This window comes from Bos mutus, chromosome 8 (genome assembly GCF_027580195.1).
Source record: "Bos mutus isolate GX-2022 chromosome 8, NWIPB_WYAK_1.1, whole genome shotgun sequence".
Lineage (NCBI taxonomy): Eukaryota > Metazoa > Chordata > Mammalia > Artiodactyla > Bovidae > Bos > Bos mutus.
In genome coordinates this window covers 71,232,343-71,250,649 of record NC_091624.1, presented here as the reverse complement: position 1 = coordinate 71,250,649, position 18,307 = coordinate 71,232,343, and the positions used below count along the sequence as shown (strand labels likewise).

At 37.9% G+C, this 18,307-nt stretch overlaps 1 protein-coding gene across 4 annotated transcripts in view; it reads left to right on the top strand.

Annotated features, from left to right (window-relative positions):
• RFX3 (regulatory factor X3) overlaps positions 1-18,307 on the top strand; it is a 337,712-nt gene that overhangs the window by 23,811 nt on the left and 295,594 nt on the right. The window lies entirely within an intron of this gene.

Genomic DNA, 18,307 nt, shown 5'->3' with positions numbered 1-18,307 from the left:
TGCAAAAGGCAGGCCAAATTCCATAGATAAATATGTGATTCTCTATAGCTGCATACTTCTGGTTCTTACAATGAAGCCACACTTCATGATTTGTTGTGGCTTCATAACTTGAAAGACAGAAGACCTCAATGGACACCAGAAAGCTCTTTTTCAACAACACTTCTACTATAAGATATCCATTCTCATTTAACAATTTTTTATTCTTTATTTTACTCCATTGCTTTTTAGTTAACACTGCCTGTGAAAAGTGAAAAATTAAAGTATTAGTCTCTCAGTTGTGTCAGACTCTTTTCGACCCTATGGTCTGTAGCCTACCAGGCTCCTCTCTCCGTGGAATTCTCCAGACAAGAATACTGGAGTGGGTAGCCATTCCCTTCTCCAGGTGATCTTCCTGACCCCAGGGATCGAACCCCGGTCTCCTGCACTGCAGGCAGATTCTTTACTGTCTGAGCCACCAGGGAAGCCCAGGTAACTTTGATTCTTTCAGAGCAGATTCTTCTAGAGTTATGTAATACATACTGGTAATTAACCAACTACTAAATAATTGCTTTAAAATAAATACATTTGCCTGACACAGGCCCTGTGAATGGTATACTCATAAGTAGAATCTGACTTTAATGACTTTATTGACTACTGTGTGTCTCTGTGTGTGTAGTGTGTATATTCTAATGTTTTGTTCTTGTTGAAAAAAACCAATTTTCATTACTTGAGAAAGGTTTTCTTATATTATTAATAGGTTCTTAGTTTTAGAATTAAGTTTTTCTAATCCTAAATGAGAATTGAAAAGTTTTCAAAGTTCTAAACTGTAAAATTAAGTTGAATCTTCAAGTTAAAAACTTTTTTTTTTGCATTATAGTTGTAACTGATGATCACTGCATCTTTTAAGAACCTTTTTTTTTTTTTTGTGTTGTTGCTTGACTTAAGAAGTAAGAGTGAGTCAAGGAAAATACAATTATTGAATGTAAAATTTTTCATCTTTGTGTTTTTTCCTTTTTTTTCTCAGCTATAAAATTAATCCTCATGTTTCTGCAAAATTTCTTTCAGTTCTTCTCTTTCTGCATTCTTGTCTCTCTTTCCTATCCTTTCTGTCCCATTTCCCTCTTTTGCTTCGTTCTACTCTGCTTGGCTTTCCTTACAGGCTTTTTCAGCTCTGAACTTTCTCAGCCAACCCATCCTGCCTCAGCCTTGGTTTGTTGCTCAAATGCTGCCTTTGCACCTCTCAGCCTGCTTCAGCTGTCTTGTTATTGAATTCTTTGTCTTTGTTTTTGGAATAATTGTTGTGCATTCCTCTGTTTATTGTTTCTTGGTACGTTTAAAGAATTAGCTAATTTCCTTTATTCTGCTTCCTATGGTACATAATGAGAAGAAGAAATAAAAAACAACAGTTGAAGGACAGGTGCTGTTGGCTCTTTAAAAAAGAATAAAATGATGCAGTTGACAGCTTATTTTAAACAATGCTCCCAGTTTGGAATAGATAGGCTAAATGTTGCTGTGAATGTAAAAAAATGAATGTTGTTTTTATTTTTTTAATTTTATTTTTAACTTTCAGAAGTTACAGGCAATATTAGTATAGCCAGAATATACTTGGAAAGTTTGGATTAGATGATTATGTAAAATCGTGTTGTTTTTATTTCTCTGATGGTCTTTGGTATTTTATAGTAGACCAGCATCTATTTTTGTCTTTAAATACTTTATGAAAAAATGCTTATCATACATAACTTAATAAACCTCAATACAGTTTCTTCCTTTAAAGAAGGTAGAAGTCCCTGCCCATGTTTCAAATTCTGTTTCATATAATTTGTTTAGCAGTATTTTATTGATAGACTACTATTTTTTCTTTTGTTTGCATTTGCATTGAAGTAGTACTAGATGTAATTAATTTATGTCATTAACTTGTTGAATGTTAATCTTTAAAGTTATAGAATATCTGATAGGATACAATAGATTTTGGAATTAATATAAAATTATTACCAAAAGGGGTGACAAGAAAAACAAAAATCTGGTTTTATAATAAAATGAAACTTAGAATTTCTTTAGTTTTTCAGTGATGGTGTGTGTGTGTGTGTGTGTGTGTGTGTGTGTGTGTGTGGGGGGACTGCTTTTAGTTCATGACTTCATGACTTCTGGGTTCCTAGGTTTAGTTTACTTTTCTACTTTTGGATTCTACCGAATGCCATTTTTTAAAATCAAAGTTGAAGATGCTTAATACTGCCTTTTTTTTTCTTCCTTGAAACTTTCTCAGTTCATCTGTATCTATTATAACCTTTTAGGAGACTGTGTGGAAATAAAAACTTGGGGATGCTAGATGGTATAATTGAAATGTAGATCATAATCTGTTCTTTATTTGTTTTACCAAATTAGTTAGGGATTCTAAGGATACATTTTGAATATTTGTGTATGTTTAGCATTTTGTTCCTTTGTTAGAAATCTCTCGGTGTGACTTATTTTTAATAGGATGTGTCTTGAATTGTGGTCCCATCACTCTTGAAAAGTATTAAGCCCCTTAAACACACTGGTCAGACCCATAGAGGGAAGCCTACAGGTTTATTAGCACTCCTTAGCCTGAAAGCACAGCATACCCTTCTAGGTTGCACAGCAACAGACTCCTAGCAACCGTAATAGATTGAATTTCTAAGAGTGACCAGGCCGGATGTAATAATAAAGCAAGAGGTACAAACAGTTGTCATGGTTTTCTTTTCACAGTAGGCTAGTTTGATTTGGGGAAGCTTAGCCCCTAAAAAATGGGTAAACTTCTTATAAAAGTACTACTATTTGTACATACGACTTCTGGTATTAAAATAGCAATAATAATACCAAATTTAAAGAGCTACTGATTTAAAAAATGTATGCTCAATATAAAAAAATAAAAGGAATATCATGTAAAGGAGTTTTCAGGGAGGTGTTTATAAAAAAGACTTATAAAACCAAACTGTAGCAAGACAGTCATACTGAATGCTTGTTAAAAATCACAGTATTTGTGTTCTTGGGGATCCTCTTAATTTTTCAGCAACTCTTTGTAGTTTTATGTATGCAATTTAAATGATGAGCATATAAAACTGATGCTTATGATAAACTTAAAAATTATCAAAAAAAACACACTATTTGAACTATATATAAACAGTGTTTTTTGAAATTATGAGCCAACAACCAATGGAGCAGAGAATCTATTGAAGAAAAAAGAATAAAGTAGTAAAATGTACAATATTCCACAGTGAGAGTAAAAGTGTCTGTGATAATTCCTAAAGGTGTAATACTGTGCTACAACTTTGTTAACATTTCTCCTGGGTATTTTTTAGTCTGTATTTGCTTACATAGGCATGAAAAAGAGATTAATTCAGATACATTCACAACCTGAAACAGGATGCCTCCATCAAAAGAAGTAGATCCTCATATAGCTGCTGAAGTTGGAGTGGAACCCTATAGCCTTTGACAGCAATAAGCTGTAAATATACACACATACTAATACCCTTGATTTGTTCATCTTTTGTGTCAGCATTTGGAAGAGATTGTTAAAGTGGCAGTTTTAGTACATACTGGTAATTACAGTAAAGAGCAGAAATTAGGTATTTGTGACCTATTTCATTAAAAGACTTCCTTATTAAAATGGCACCGCTTATTCTGATTACATGACAGCTGCCCTAAACAGATTAGAAAATACACAGCTTTAGCTAAAGGTAAAATCAACCTCTTAAGCTCATGGCATAGAATGAGTAAATGGTAAATAGTATAAACTATTTTTTAACAATAAATTTTCTTTACGTAGAAATTTTTATCAGTGATTAAGTGCCATTCTTTTTGTGTGTGTGTTTGTGTGTGTGCATTTCTATAATAATAAGTTATCCACAGTGCCATTTTCCCCTTGAGGTATTTTAATACACCCACCTAATATTATACTAGCTTCCTAGTAGAGAATGGTATTAGGAGGTGTCATAGACCCAGGGATCAGCATGGCATCACCAAAGAAAATTTTTCTGCTCACTGGTGAATTAGCGTCCAAATTCAAATTCAATGTAAATACTACCTTTACCAAGCAGAACTAGGTTGTTTGGAAGTTTTACCACTAGAGTATCTGAAGTATTAGTAATCCACCAGAGCTACAGTGAGTTTAATACTTGAATTTAGGCGTCACTTGTACAACATTGAATTGTCTGCTTTTCTAGGGAATAAATTGATTATGTGGTTCTTTTTTTACAGTCAATGATATTTCTGAAGTGTTACTGTCTTTATTTTACATAGTGACTGCATACCACTGTATAGAAGTCACGCCTATATTCTGAATTGTAGTTGGGCTGTTCAGTAGGCTGACCTGCCACACCTTCTAGTAGTTAACGACTTTGTCCTCTTCCACATCATGAGGCATGGTGTGAACTGTAATTCAACCTATGAGTATGAAATCACAGCTCACTCTTGAAGACACAAAAACGATTAGTATGAAGCAGACTTCTGGAATGATTACCTCCTTCAACTAATCTTGAATATAGATTTTTGTTGGGATTGTCCCAATATTAATAGAAGTCTATTGGAGTACTTGCATGGAACTGTAAAGTTTCCACAGAGACCCAAAGTATGCTATGTGAGACACTCATGTGAATTTCACTTACACAAATATCTATGGCTACTTATGTCTTTAGCTGAAGAAAATAAAAATACCTGATGCATGTTGCATGAGCTTTGTCAACTTGCAAAATTGTTAGAGGAAGGTGTGAGTCCTAGCCTTTTGAAAATAAAAATAGACCTGAGTTCAATTCCTGGCTTATCATTTGATGACTAATTATTTTTAAATTCTTCAACTATTTTAAGCCCAGATTTTTAATGTAAACATGAAGATATTGCATATACAGGTTGCATTATAAAGTAAAAAGGTGAATGATAAAGCAAGATGTATCTATAGAGAACGTAGCGTGAAAGTCTATAGTGGCACTCAGACTGGTAGCAAGTATGGTCATTATTTTTCTAGCTTACTCCTTGTGGTAGGATGTGAAGAGGGTTTTGCTGGAGAGGGTGGCAGCTGAAAATAGTAACATGAAATCAGAAAATAATCAGAAAATAATGGTTTTCCAAGAGGAATATGTATGTATATTTTATTAAGTCATTTTCAGTATTAGGAATTTGTTAGAATAAACAGTTTATAGTAATCCCTCTTGTTCACAGATTCAAATATTGGGACAGCATCTTTAAAGATTACAGAGCAATAATTGATAAAAATATACACTGGTCAGATGAAATACTAATTACTCTTAACATAGGGTAGAATTTAAAGAATAAAGCAAGTTTATTTTAGTAAGTCTGTATGGTGATCCTTTGGAGAAGGAAATGGCAACCCACTCCAGTGTTCTTGCCTGGAGAATCCCAGGGATGGGGGAGCCTGGTGAGCTTTCGTCTATGGGGTCACACAGAGTCGGACATGACTGAAGCGACTTAGCAGCAGCAGCAGCATGGTGATCCTTATATTATTTAAACATTTGACTTCTCTCCAGTTTTTTCTTCCACATAAAAAGTAGGAGCAGAAGTGAGTAAACTGCCCAGCACCTAATACTAATGATAAAGGCAAACTGAAAATGAGTTATCAGTAGCTTCTGCTAAGAAATAAAGCAACAGTAGAGTCCCATAAAAATCCGATTACCTATGGCGCTTTTTGGCCTACCCTTGAAAAAATGTTCAATATACTTATGTTCGATTTACAAAATATAGTTTAAATTTTAATATATACTGTTGTTGCTAAAGGGATCATAAAGGCATTTAATTTAATGATAATATTTGCAAAAGAATAGAAGTGGTTTGAAATGTAGCATTTTGAAGTAGCTAGTGGGATTAAACTGGTTTAGGCAATAACTCTCCTATTTCAGTTCTTTGAAGAAGGTAATTCTAGCCGAAGCTTAAGTAAAGGAGGAGGTAAGGAACATACTTAACTTTGCCTTGATATTGTAAAAGGGAAAAAAATACCAGGCTACAGTGATACTTAGAGCCAAGGGAAAATAGCACTTACTGTTAAGAATATACAGTTTTTCAGATAAAACTACTGGCTATTGCCTGTAGTTCTATAAATTTTAGATTGAGTATGACTTATGTATGGGCTTCCCAGGTGTCTCAGTGGTAGAGAATACACCTGCAAGTACAGGATACCTGGCTTTGACCCCTGGGTCGGGAAGATCTCCTAGAGAAGGAAGTGGCTGCCTATTCCAGGATTCTTGCCTGGGAAATCCCATAGATGGAGGAGCCTGGCGGGTTCAGTCCATGGATTTGCCAAAGAGTCAAACAGGACTTACAAATTAAACAACAACAATGACTTATGTGCTCATACTGTTAAGCTGTTTAACAGTATCATTTTGAAGAAGTAAATATTGCTAAAAACATTAAATTGGGAAATATAAAATTTAAGTTAACCAAAATATAATTCTGTTCTCAAGCTATTTTTTTACATCAGTGAATATGTAACTCTTGATTTGTCATTTTGTACATATGGTGCCATTGATCACTTGTGAAAACATAGAGGATAATTGTACCTTTTATGCTTAACTGAAGATTATGGCCAACCAAGTGAAGATACATTTGTGAGCTTCATAAATATTCTTTTTGTAAAGTTTTTTCTCCTGAAAATGAAGTTTTTACTTTATAATTACATCTTCCTTGATATTCTTTGTACTTTGAGTTGTTGAATTGGGAAGTATATTTGCATATATATGTGTATGTATATATATGTAAATATACACAGGAAATAGCATAAACTTTCAGTGCAGACTAAAGTTAGAATTCTCCATATTTAAATAATTGCTAAGTGAGAAAAACTTAAACTACTAAACTAGTCCAAACTCTCACTATTGGTAAGATCTTTTCACACCACAGTCTTCTATATAAAATTGAAAGTGAAAAGTGAAAGTGAAGTCTCTCAGTCGTGTCCGACTCTTAGCAACCCCATGGACTGCAGCCCACCAGGCTCCTCCGTCCTTGGGATTTTCCAGGCAAGAGTACTGGAGTGGGGTGCCATTGCCTTCTCCGATATAAAATGTATACTGCATGTGAATGCTGCTCAAAGTATGAATGGAGGACCCTGGGGCGGGGGTGGAGGGGTGGTCACTAGCCCCAGGAGGTCTTTCCTTTTCAACTAAATATCTATGTGAGGCTGCATTTATTTTATATATTTCAATCAAAACAGCAAGTTGTGTGTAAAAGTAGACCTGAGAAGCCAGTTGCTTTCTATTAATATGTTAAAGAAGTTTATGAAACTAAAATAATGCCTACCGACCTGTCTCCTGAGAAGCTCCTATGCAGGGCAAGAAGTAACAGAACTGGAGATGGAACAATGGACTGGTTCAAAATTGGGAAAGGAGTATGTCAAGGCTGAATACTGTCACCCTGCTTATTTAACTTTTATGCAGAGTACAGCATGCTAAATGGCAGGCTGCATGATTTGCAAGCCAGAATCAAGATTGCCAGGAGAAATATCAACAACCTCAGATATTTAAATAATTTAAATCAGATAGGCAGATGATACCACTTCAGTGGCAGAAAGCAAAGAGGAACTAAAGAGCCTCTTTTTTTTTTGTAAACTCTAATTTTTTTATTTTTAAAATTTATTTATTTTTTAATTGAAGGATAATTGCTTTACAGAATTTTGTTGGTTTCTGCCAAACATCAACATGCATCAGCCATAGGTTCATATGTCCCCTCCCTCTTGAACTTCCCTCCCATCTCTCTCCCCATCCCACCCGTCTAGGTTGTTACAGAGCCCCTGTTTGAGTTCCCTGAGTCATACAGCTGTCTCTTTACCAGTCATACCAGTCCCATTGGCTATCTGTTTTACATATGGTAATGCAACTCTCCATGTTACTTCCTCCATACATCTCCCCCTCTCTTTCCTCCCGTCCCCCTACCATGTCCATAAGTCTGTTTTCTATGTCTGTGTCTCCACTGCTGCCCTGAGTAATTTTATCAGTGCCATCTTTCTAGATTCTATACATATGTGTTAGTATGCAACATTTATCTCTCTCTATAGAGCCTTTTGACGAAGGTGAAAGAGGAGAGTGTAAAGGCTGGCTTAAAACTCAACATTCAAAAAACAAAGATCATGGCATCTGGTGCCAACACTTCATGGTAAATAGATGGGAGAAAAGTGGAAACAGTGACAGATTTTATTTTCTTGGGCTCCAAAATCACTGCGGACAGTGATGGCAGCCGCAAAATTAAAAGATCCTTGATCCTTGGAAGAAAAGGTGACAACACTAGAAAGCGTGTTAAAAAGCAGAGATATCACTTTGCTGACAAATGAACATATAGTCAAAGCTGGGTTTTTCCAGTAGTCATGGATAGATGTGAGTTGGACCATAAAGAAGGCTGAGTGCTGAAGAATTGATGCTTTCAAACTGTGGTGCTGAAGACGACTCTCGAGAGTAACTTGATCAGCAAGGAGATCCAACCAGTCAATCCTAAAGGAAATCAGTCCTGATTATTCATTTGAAGGACTGAGGCTGAAGTACTTTGGCCACCTAATACAAAGAGCCAACTCATTGGAAAAGACCCTGATGATAGGAAAGATTGAGAGCAAGAGGAGAAAGGGTCGACAGAGGATGAGCTGGTTGAATGGCATCACCAACTCAATGGACATGAGTATGAGCAATCTCTGGGAGATAATGAAGGACAGGGAAGCCTGATATGCTGCAGTGCATGGGGCCGCAGAGTTGGACACGACTTAGGGACTGAACAATACAAAAAACAATGCTACTGTTCTCATAAAATTGTTTTTTTTTTCAGAAAATTAGTTATTTCATAAAATTGTGACTGTTATAAGATGTAATGGTTTTATTAATTTCTCTTTTTTTATGCATGTATTTTTAGGTGTCCAACATAATGATTTGTTATTTGTATTCACTGCAAAATGATCAGGACAGTAAGTCTGGTTACCAACCATCCCATACAAAGTTACAAAATTTCTTTTTTCTTTCTTGTGATGAGAACTTTTAAGATTTACTCCCTTGGCAACTTTCAAATATACACTACAGTATTATTATAAACTATAGTCACCATTTGTATATTACATGCCCTTAACATTTTTTATTTGCAAGTTAGTACCTCTTGATCAGGTCATCCATTTGCCCACCTCCAATTCCCCTCCACTTTGGCAGCCATCTGTGTTGTTTTTATTTTTTTAAATGAATTTGGCTTGTTCATTTGTGTTGTCTTTTAGATTCTATATATAAGATCGTACAGTATGTCTCTTTCTCTGTCTGACATATATACACGCTGTCCTCAAATAGTGACAGTTTTACTTGTTCCTTTTCAGTTTGGATGCCTTTTATTTATTTTTTTCTTGACTAATTGCTCTCACTAGGACTCTAATACTACGTTAAATAAAAGTGGTGAGAGTGGTGAATTCAGTTAACAGTTTGTCAGTTTTGGTTATTTTGTCAAAGAATGGGTTTTTAGGTTCATTGATCTCTTCTGTTGCCTTTTTAGTCTCTTTTTCTGCTCTAATCATTTTTATTTCCTTCTTTCAACCTACTTTGGGCTTTGTTCTTCTTTTCTAGTTCCTTTGAAAAGTGGAGGGTGTTAGTTGCTTAGTTATGTCCAACTCTTTGTGACCCCATGGACGTAGCCCACCAGGCTCCTATGTCCATGGAATTCTGCAGGCAAGAATACTGGAGTGGGTTGCCATTCCCTTCTCCAGGGGATCATCCCAATGCAGGGATGGAACCTGGGTCTCCTGCATTGCAGGCAAATTCTTTACCATATGAGCCACCAGTGAAGCCTAGTTCCTTTAGGTGTAAAGTTAGATGGGTTGAGATTTTTCTTTTTTCTTGAGCTAGAGTTGTATGACTATACATTCTTCTTAGAACTGCTTTTGGAAATGGCAACCCACTCCAGTATTCTTGCCTGGAAAATTCCATGGACGGAGGAGCCTTATAGGCTACAGTCCATGGGGTCGCGAAGAGTTGGACACGACTGAGCGACTTCACTTTTTCACTTTATATTTTGGTACATTGTGTCTCAAAGTATTTTTAAAATTTTTCTTTTGATTTCTTGACCTGTTGGTTGTTTAACTGTATGTTGTTTAATCTTCACACGTTTATGAGTTTTTCAGTTTTCTCATAATGTGTAGATGAGCTATTCATTTATGTAAGTGGGTTATTAAAGTTCTGCAATATTATTGTATTCCCATCACTTTCTCCCTTTAGGTGTGTTAATATCTGTGGTGCTCTTATGTTGGGTGCATGTATATTTACAAATACTATTGTCTTTAGATTGACCCCTTTATCATGATGTGTGTGTGTGTGTGTGTGTGTGTGTGTGTGTGTGTGTGTGTCACTCAGTCTTGTCCAACTCTTTGTGACCCTATGGGACTGTAGCCCACCTGACTCCTCTGTCCATGGATTTTCCAGGCAAGAATACTGGAGTGGGTTGCCATTCCCTCTCCAGGGGATCTTTCTGACCCAGGTCTATTTTCTTTTTTTTCTGATAGAAGTATAGCTGCCCCAGTTTTCTTTTGGTTTCTATTGGCATTCTATATCTTTTTCCATCCCTTGACTTTATTTGTGTGTGTTGTTCTATATCTGAAGTGAGTCTCTTGTAGGAGTATATAGATGTGTTTTGTTTATGTATCCATTCAGCCACTCCATTTCTTTTAATTGGAGCAGTTAGCTTATTTACATTTATCTTTTACTCTTTTTCAAACAATTTACTTATCTCTGTTTCACTGAGGTTTTTGTTGTTGTTAGGTTTTTTCTTGTTCTTCTCTTTCAGACTTGTTCTCTGTCTTCATTTTGCTTGACTCTGTTTGATTCTGTATATTAGGCGAAACAACTACCTTCCCAATCTTGAAGGAATGGCGTTGTGTTTGGAGATGAACTGTATCTTTCAGTCTCACCCTAGGTCTTGGTTGTCTGTTGAACCTTTGTGGTTATCCAAGCAGCCTGACTTATTCCTGTTAGTTCCCAGTTGTTGAGGCTATGTCCATAACCTATCAGTGTTCCAAAGGGAAGTAGCTCAGTCAGCAGCTATCTTTAAGCTGACGAGAAGCTGGACCTTCAAACAGCCTTTTAAGAATGCAAATATGTACAGACCTGTGGGATTGCAACCATAAGCACTGCTGGTAACCTGGAGGTGTCTTGAGCATCACTTGCAAAAATCGAGGCTTCAGTCATGTGTATAAGCTGTTTTCTGGCACAAAGTAGAGAACTGTTGCAAGGTCCAGGGATGCACAAAGATGGTATTTCCTGGCCTGTTTTCACTGGACAGCTTTGTAGTAGTCTAGATGTGTTTGACAAGCCTTAGTCTGCCCCTCAAGCTAAAGTTATAGCCCCTCAAGCTAAATAAATTCTCCTTTTTACCGAAAGATCTAGGATATGTTTCATTCTACTGACTCTGTGGTGCCTTGAGGCTGATGCCTGCCACAACTGTCTTTCCAATTGTTAATAGTCCTGTGGGACCCAAGAATGCCAGCCCCTGGCTACCATAGCCGGATAGGTAAGCAAGGAGTGTTCCCTGTGTGTATTGCCCATGCCTGCCAACTTCACTGAGGCAGCAGGAGAGCTCAGGATTTGGGTGAGCCCACCATTTTTGGCAGGGCCGTGAGAGAGTACAGGGTCAGGGCGTACCTGCTAGCACCTTCATGGCAGAGGGGAGCAGAAAAATGACCACCTCCTAGTGGCTCAGACAGTAAAGAATCTGCCTTCAATGCAGGAGACCCAGGTTCAGTCCCTGGGTCTGGAAGATTCCCTGGAGAAAGGAATGGCTACACACTTCAGTATTCTTAACTGGAGAATTCCATGGATAGAGGAACCTGGCAGGCTTTAGTGCATGGGGTTGCAGAGTTGGACATGACTGAGCAACATTCTCTTTCTGTCCCCATAGAGTCCAGTCAGATTTCTGTCCTTCTGGTAGCTGCTTTAAGACTATGAGTGCATCTTATTCACATATAATAAGTTTTCAAACTGCTGTTTTTGTGCTGGTGTCCAGAGAGAGTGAGTCTGAGCTCAAGCCCTTTAAAGTATCCCAGCTCCCTATAGTCCTTTGGGTGTCTTGGATGTGAGCCCCGTTGTTTTCATAGCTAGACATTTTGGAGGCTTGTCTCTTTGCTGCGTATCCTAAGGGTAGGGGTGCCTGATACGGGGCATGCACCTTTTCCTCCTGAGGGAGAAGCTCTGGATTTGTGAAATCCCCCCAATTGCAGGTTGCCATGCTGGAATGAGGTTCTTGGTGAGGCTGCCTCTGCTCCCGGTTGTGATCTGGCCTTTTTACTGTTTGCTGGCAGAATTTTTAGTTTTTATTTTTTTTCCCCAGAGGGAATTATTCCATATGTAGCTGTAGGTTTGGTTTATCCACGGGAGAAATGTAGGATCTTCCTATGCCACTATCTTGGACTTCTCCTTCCATTTTATTTTCTAGTACGATAAATGAACAGGCATAACCAGTAGTGAACTGAAACTCCTCTTAATAGCTGGAGAGAGCCAGTGTTGTTCATATCTTCTTAAATCTTTATTCAGATGTCACATTGCTAAGTTGAAACTAGCCATATTGGGAATATTTACATTATAAAATGAGTTGAAACTATAAATTTGGCATTTTTGAGGGTGAAGGGAGTAAAGTTGGCTGATGAATATATCAGTTCAGTTCAGTCAGTCAGTCATGTCCGACTCTTTGCGACCCCATGAACCGCAGCACACCAGGCCTCCCTGTCTATCACTAACTCTGGGAGTTTACCCAAACTCATGTCCATTAAGTTGGTGATGCCATCCAGCCATCTCATCCTCTGTCGTCCCCTTCTCCTCCTGCCCTCAATCTTTCCCAGCATCAGAGTCTTTTCCAATGAGTCAGCTCTTCTCATGAGGTGGCCAAAGTGGAGTTTTAGCCTCAGCATCAGTCCTTCCAATGAACACCCAGGACTGATCTCCTTTAGAATGGACTGGTTGGATCTCCTTGCAGTCCAAGGGACTCTCAAGAGTCTTCTCCAACACCACAGTTCAAAGGCATCAATTCTTTGGCGCTCAGCTTTCTTCACAGTCCAACTCTCACATCCATACATGACCACTGTAAAAACCATAACCTTGACTAGACATACCTTTGTTGGCGAAGTAATGTCTCTGCTTTTTAATATGCTGTCTAGGTTGGTCATAACTTTCCTTCCAAGGAGTAAGTGTCTTTTAATCTCATGGCTGCAGTCGCCATCAGCAGTGATTTTGGAGCCCCCAAAAATAAAGTCTGACACTGTTTCCTCTGTTTCCCCATCTATTTCCCATGAAATGATGGGACCGGATGCTGTGATCTTCATTTTCTGAATGTTGAGCTTTAAGCCAACTTTTTCACTCTCCTCTTTCACTTTCATCAAGAGGCTTTTTAGTTCCTCTTCACTTTCTTCCATAAGTGTGGTATCATCTGCATATCTGAGGTTATTGATAGTTCTCCCGGCAATCTTGATTCCAGCTTGTGCTTCTTCTAGCCCAGCATTTCTCATGATGTACTCTGCATAGAAGTTAAATAAGCAGGGTGACAATATACGGCCTTGACATACTCCTTTTCCTATTTGGAACCAGTCTGTTGTTCCCTGTCCAGTTCTAACTGTTGCTTCCTGACATGCATACAGGTTTCTCAAGAGGCAAGTCAGATCTTGCCTCTTTCAGAATTTTCCACAGTTTATTGTGATCCACACAGTCAAAGGCTTTGGCATAGTCAATAAAGCAGAAATAGATGTTTTTCTGGAACTCTCTTGCTTTTGTGATGATCCAGCGGATGTTGGCAATTTGATCTCTGGATCCTCTGCCTTTTCTAAAACCAACTTGAACATCTGGAAGTTCACGGTTCACGTATTGCTGAAGCCTGGCTTGGAGAATTTTGAGCATTACTAGCGTTTGAGATGAGTGCAATTGTAGTTTGAGCATTCTTTGGCATTGCCTTTCTTTGGGATTGGAATGAAAACTGACCTTTTCCAGTCCTGTGGCCACTGCTGAGTTTTCCAAATGTGCTGGCATATTGAGTGTAGCACTTTCACAGCATCATCTTTCAGGATTTGAAATAGCTTAACTGGAATTCCATCACCTCCACTAGCTTTGTTCATAGTGATGCTTCCTAAGGCCCGCTTGACTTCACATTCCAGAATGTCTGGCTCTAGGTGAGTGATCACACCATCATGATTATCTGGGTCATGAAGATCTTTTTTGTATGGTTCTTCTGTGTATTCTTGCCACCTCTTAATATCTTCTGCTTCTGTTAGGTCCATACCCTTTCTGTCCTTTATCGAGCCCATCTTTGCATGAAATGTTGCCTTGGTATCTCTAATTTTCTTGAAGAGATCTCTAGTCTTTCCCATTCTGTTTTTTTCCTCTTATTTCTTTGCATTTTGCTGAGGAAGGCTTTCTCATCTCTCCTTGCTATCTATTCTTTGGAACTCTCCATTCAAATGGGTTTATCTTTCCTTTTCTCCTTTGCTTTTCGCTTCTCTTCTTTTCACAGCTATTAGTAATACCTCCTCAGATAGCCATTGTGCTTTTTTGCATTTCTTTTCCATGGGGATGGTCTTGATCTCTGTCTCCTGTACAATGTCACGAACCTCCGTCCATAGTTCATCATACACTGTCTATCCCATCTAGTCCCTTAAATCTATTTCTCACGTCCAGTGTATAATCATAAGGGATTTGATTTAGGTCATACCTGAATGGTCTAGTTGTTCCTACTTTCTTCAATTTATTTCTGAATCTGGCAATAAGGAGTTCATGATCTGAGCCACAGTCAGCTCCCGGTCTTGTTTTTGCTGACTGTATAGAGCTTCTCCATCTTTGGCTGCAAAGAATATAATCAGTCTGATTTCGGTGTTGACCATCTGGTGATATCCATGTGTAGAGTGTTCTCTTGTGTTGTCGGAAGAGGGTGTTTGCTATACCACTGCACAACTAGGTATAATACACATAAACAAAAACTCTTTGGTATCTCAGCAAATTTAAGATCAAGATGGGCTCTAGGACCAAAAATTCTGCCAATCATAAATGGCATTAATTTGAAATTCAGTTCCAAAGTCTGTGCTAATATATGATCAAGGTGGATTATCAGCCGGGGGTTTTGTCTTTAGAGCCACTTTACCAGTTTCCCCTATAGTGCCTTCCAAAAAGATTAACTTCGTAAAGTGACAGGAATATACATCATATCCTTTGAAGTTGACACCCTGCTAAGTTCATAGCTAATTACTTGTTGAGTGATCAGAGACTCTCAGTATTACAGGGATATTTAACATTGGGCATGAGAAAAGATTCTGGGTTGAGTAGTCAGAGAAGTCTTTAGGAAGGAGGCAAAGTATGATGATATGGATCTTAAACGTTTTTAGGGAGGTGTGTTGGCTAGGGATATGGGGAAGGGCTGGCTTACACGGGAATGAAAGGCAAGGTATGATTTTGGTGTGAAGACATTGAAGAGTATTTTAGGAAATAATGAACAGATGCGTTGAAAGAAAAATCAGGCTAAGGACTTGAAACTTAACTGAGTAGAGCATGACCAGCAGTGTATATTTTAAAAACTGGATCAAATGTTAAGGTAAAAGAGATCTTTTAGGGAGATTAATCTGGCAGATATATGCAGATTAGCGGGGAGCAGTCTGAAGCCAGGTAAATCTCTTAATCATCTGAAAGGAAGTGTAGTGTGAAGAACCTGGGCTGTTAATTTAGGAAGACCTTGATTAGAATCCATCTTTTGACACTGTTACTTTCAACTCATGGATAAGATGAAGATATAGATAGTTGGGTTGTAACACAAAGGGTGTGAACAAGTTTAGTAAAGATTAAATGGTTGATACTATGCTAGGACTCAGTGAGTGGTATTATCAGTGCTAATTTTGCTGCTACTGCTGTCACTACATTTGTAACATTTGATGGATTATAATGAAGATTAAAACTGGTGAACCATCAATGGAAACAGGGTGTAGAAACCAGGCCCATCTTTAACACTTATGGATGCAAGAATACACATGGAAGTTCACTCAGTATGAGTCTTGACTATTTAAATGCTGCGAATCAGTTAACTGTTAAATAAATGCACGCTCAAATTAGGGTTCTAATTTGACCGATACAGCTTTATAATGAGCTTTTAGAATTTTAGGATTTTTAACATAGTGGAACATATGTGGCCAAAGGAGAATTGGCCTCTGTCACCTCATTTTTATCCTGTACTCTCCCTCCTTTTCCCTGTATTCTAGGTTCTTTGCCATAGCATGTCCATGTGCCCACTCCCAAAGCAACATTGCCTTACCCCTTGCAGACTGTCTTTTGACTACCCCTTGGGTATGCCTGTGTCTCTGTCCTGGGGATGATACTCCAGGGTTCTTGGCCTGGCAATTCAGAATCTTGGCGATCTGCTGTGGTACAGTCAGAGAGGTCAGAAAGCATTCCTTGGACTCTACAGATTTTTTACTTCATGAAGTACCTGGACAGTGGTGAAGAATGGGTTCTCTAAAGTGTAAGGCCCAAGGCAGTGACCACTTTTGCCTGGGTCTCAGGATGGTACTGGAAGGGACCATCTGACATGAGTGGCAAGTCAGAATTTGTTTACTATTAGTTGTGGAGTATGAGAAAATGAGAGTGAAATAGTGACTACCAGGAGAATCAGATGTTAAAGAATCTGCCTGCAATGCAGGAGACCCAGATTCAGTTCCTCCACTCCACTTTTCTTGCCTGGAGAATTCCCTGGACAGGCAAACCTGGCAGTCTACAGTCCATGGGTCACAAAGAGTCTGACATGACTGAGCGTCTACTATAACATAAAGGACAATTATAAAGCCACTGAGAAAGTTAGCATAGTATGTGGGAGCAAATGGGGTGGGACCTGAATACAAAAAAATATTGTGTTTTGTTTGGCATTAAGTACCTAATCAATTTCTAGCATATTGCTAAGCACATAGTAATGACTCAGTGTTAAAGGGAAAGATGAAGATACTTGGATTATCTGGACCAGAGATCAGAAGAAAGTCATTGTAGAGTATAGAAGGAAAATAAGTTCGTATGGGGCCAGTGTGGAGTTTTGAAGGTGGGAGCATCTTGCTGTTATTGTCATGGCAGTGAGTGCGCTGCTTGTGTGTGTGGATCATGTATATTAAATATTTGTATGTGTGGCACCTAACAGTTGCAATTCTTTCTTAAATGGGTAATTGAATAATATTATATGAGAACAGGCTCTAAGAAATGAACTGGATTTTAAAGTTAAAATCATAAATGGCAAAGATTTATATTATCAGTGAACTGATATGGAGGCTGAGAAACTTGTAATAATTCAAGACATGAAGAGATCCCGAACAATTATGTTATTATCAGAATGAGGTCGTGGAATATGTCTTCAAAGAGATGTTACTTGTAACTTTTCTGGAGAGGAGTAGAAGACACAGATAACTGTAGATTAGCTTGACTTTTCTTACTTGATATTCAAGTTAGGTACAGGTGAATGTGGTTGAAAAAAGAATTAGAGCTAAAGGAGTTGGTAGAATTACCTGAGAAAAATCTAATTGTAGGATGTATAAATCATAGTCATTTTGCTCAAAGGTATTAGGAAGTATTTAGTCACTTGTGTGTGTGCATGCTAAGTTGCTTCAGTTGTGTCTGACTCTTTGCGACCCTATAGAGTATAGCCTGCCAGTCTCCTCTCCCCATGGGATTCTCCAGGCAAAAATACTGGAATGGGTTGCCATGCCATCGTCCAGGAGATCTTCCCTACTTACGGATAGAAACTGTGTCTGTCTGTGTCCCCTACATTGACAGGTGGCTCTTTACCACTTGAGTTACCTGGGAAGCCCATTTAGTCATTTAGTTTATAATAAATATGTACAGTAATGCCTCATGTCAGAAAATATATTTCATAATGATAATAAAGTAACAGGAAAATCTGATAATAGGGTTAAAAATTTCCAAGTTATTTTTGAGAACTCTGGTGTGTTAATTAGTGTTGATTATTGCATTTTTGCTGTAACTGACTTGTAATCACCTAAATACACAGCAAACACCTGTGATTATTTTAGTGATCCTTGTCTTGTCTTGTTCAAGTAACCCTGAGAGTGTGTGTTTAGACTGTTCCTTGTTCATATATACTCAGCTGTGCCTGTTTGCTTTGTTACTGTTCATAGTTTAATGGACCAACATAAAAATTTATGGCAACTGTCACTTAATGTCACCTTTAACTTTAAAGAAAAAAGAAAGCAAGCAAAACTAAAGCACGCCAGGCAGCTATGATATTGTTTACAGTTGACCAAATGATAGAATACTCTATACTTAATTTATATCTGATATTATGGGCCAAATTTAGGGCAAAAAAGATGTGAACATATATAAATAATACGCTTAATTACATT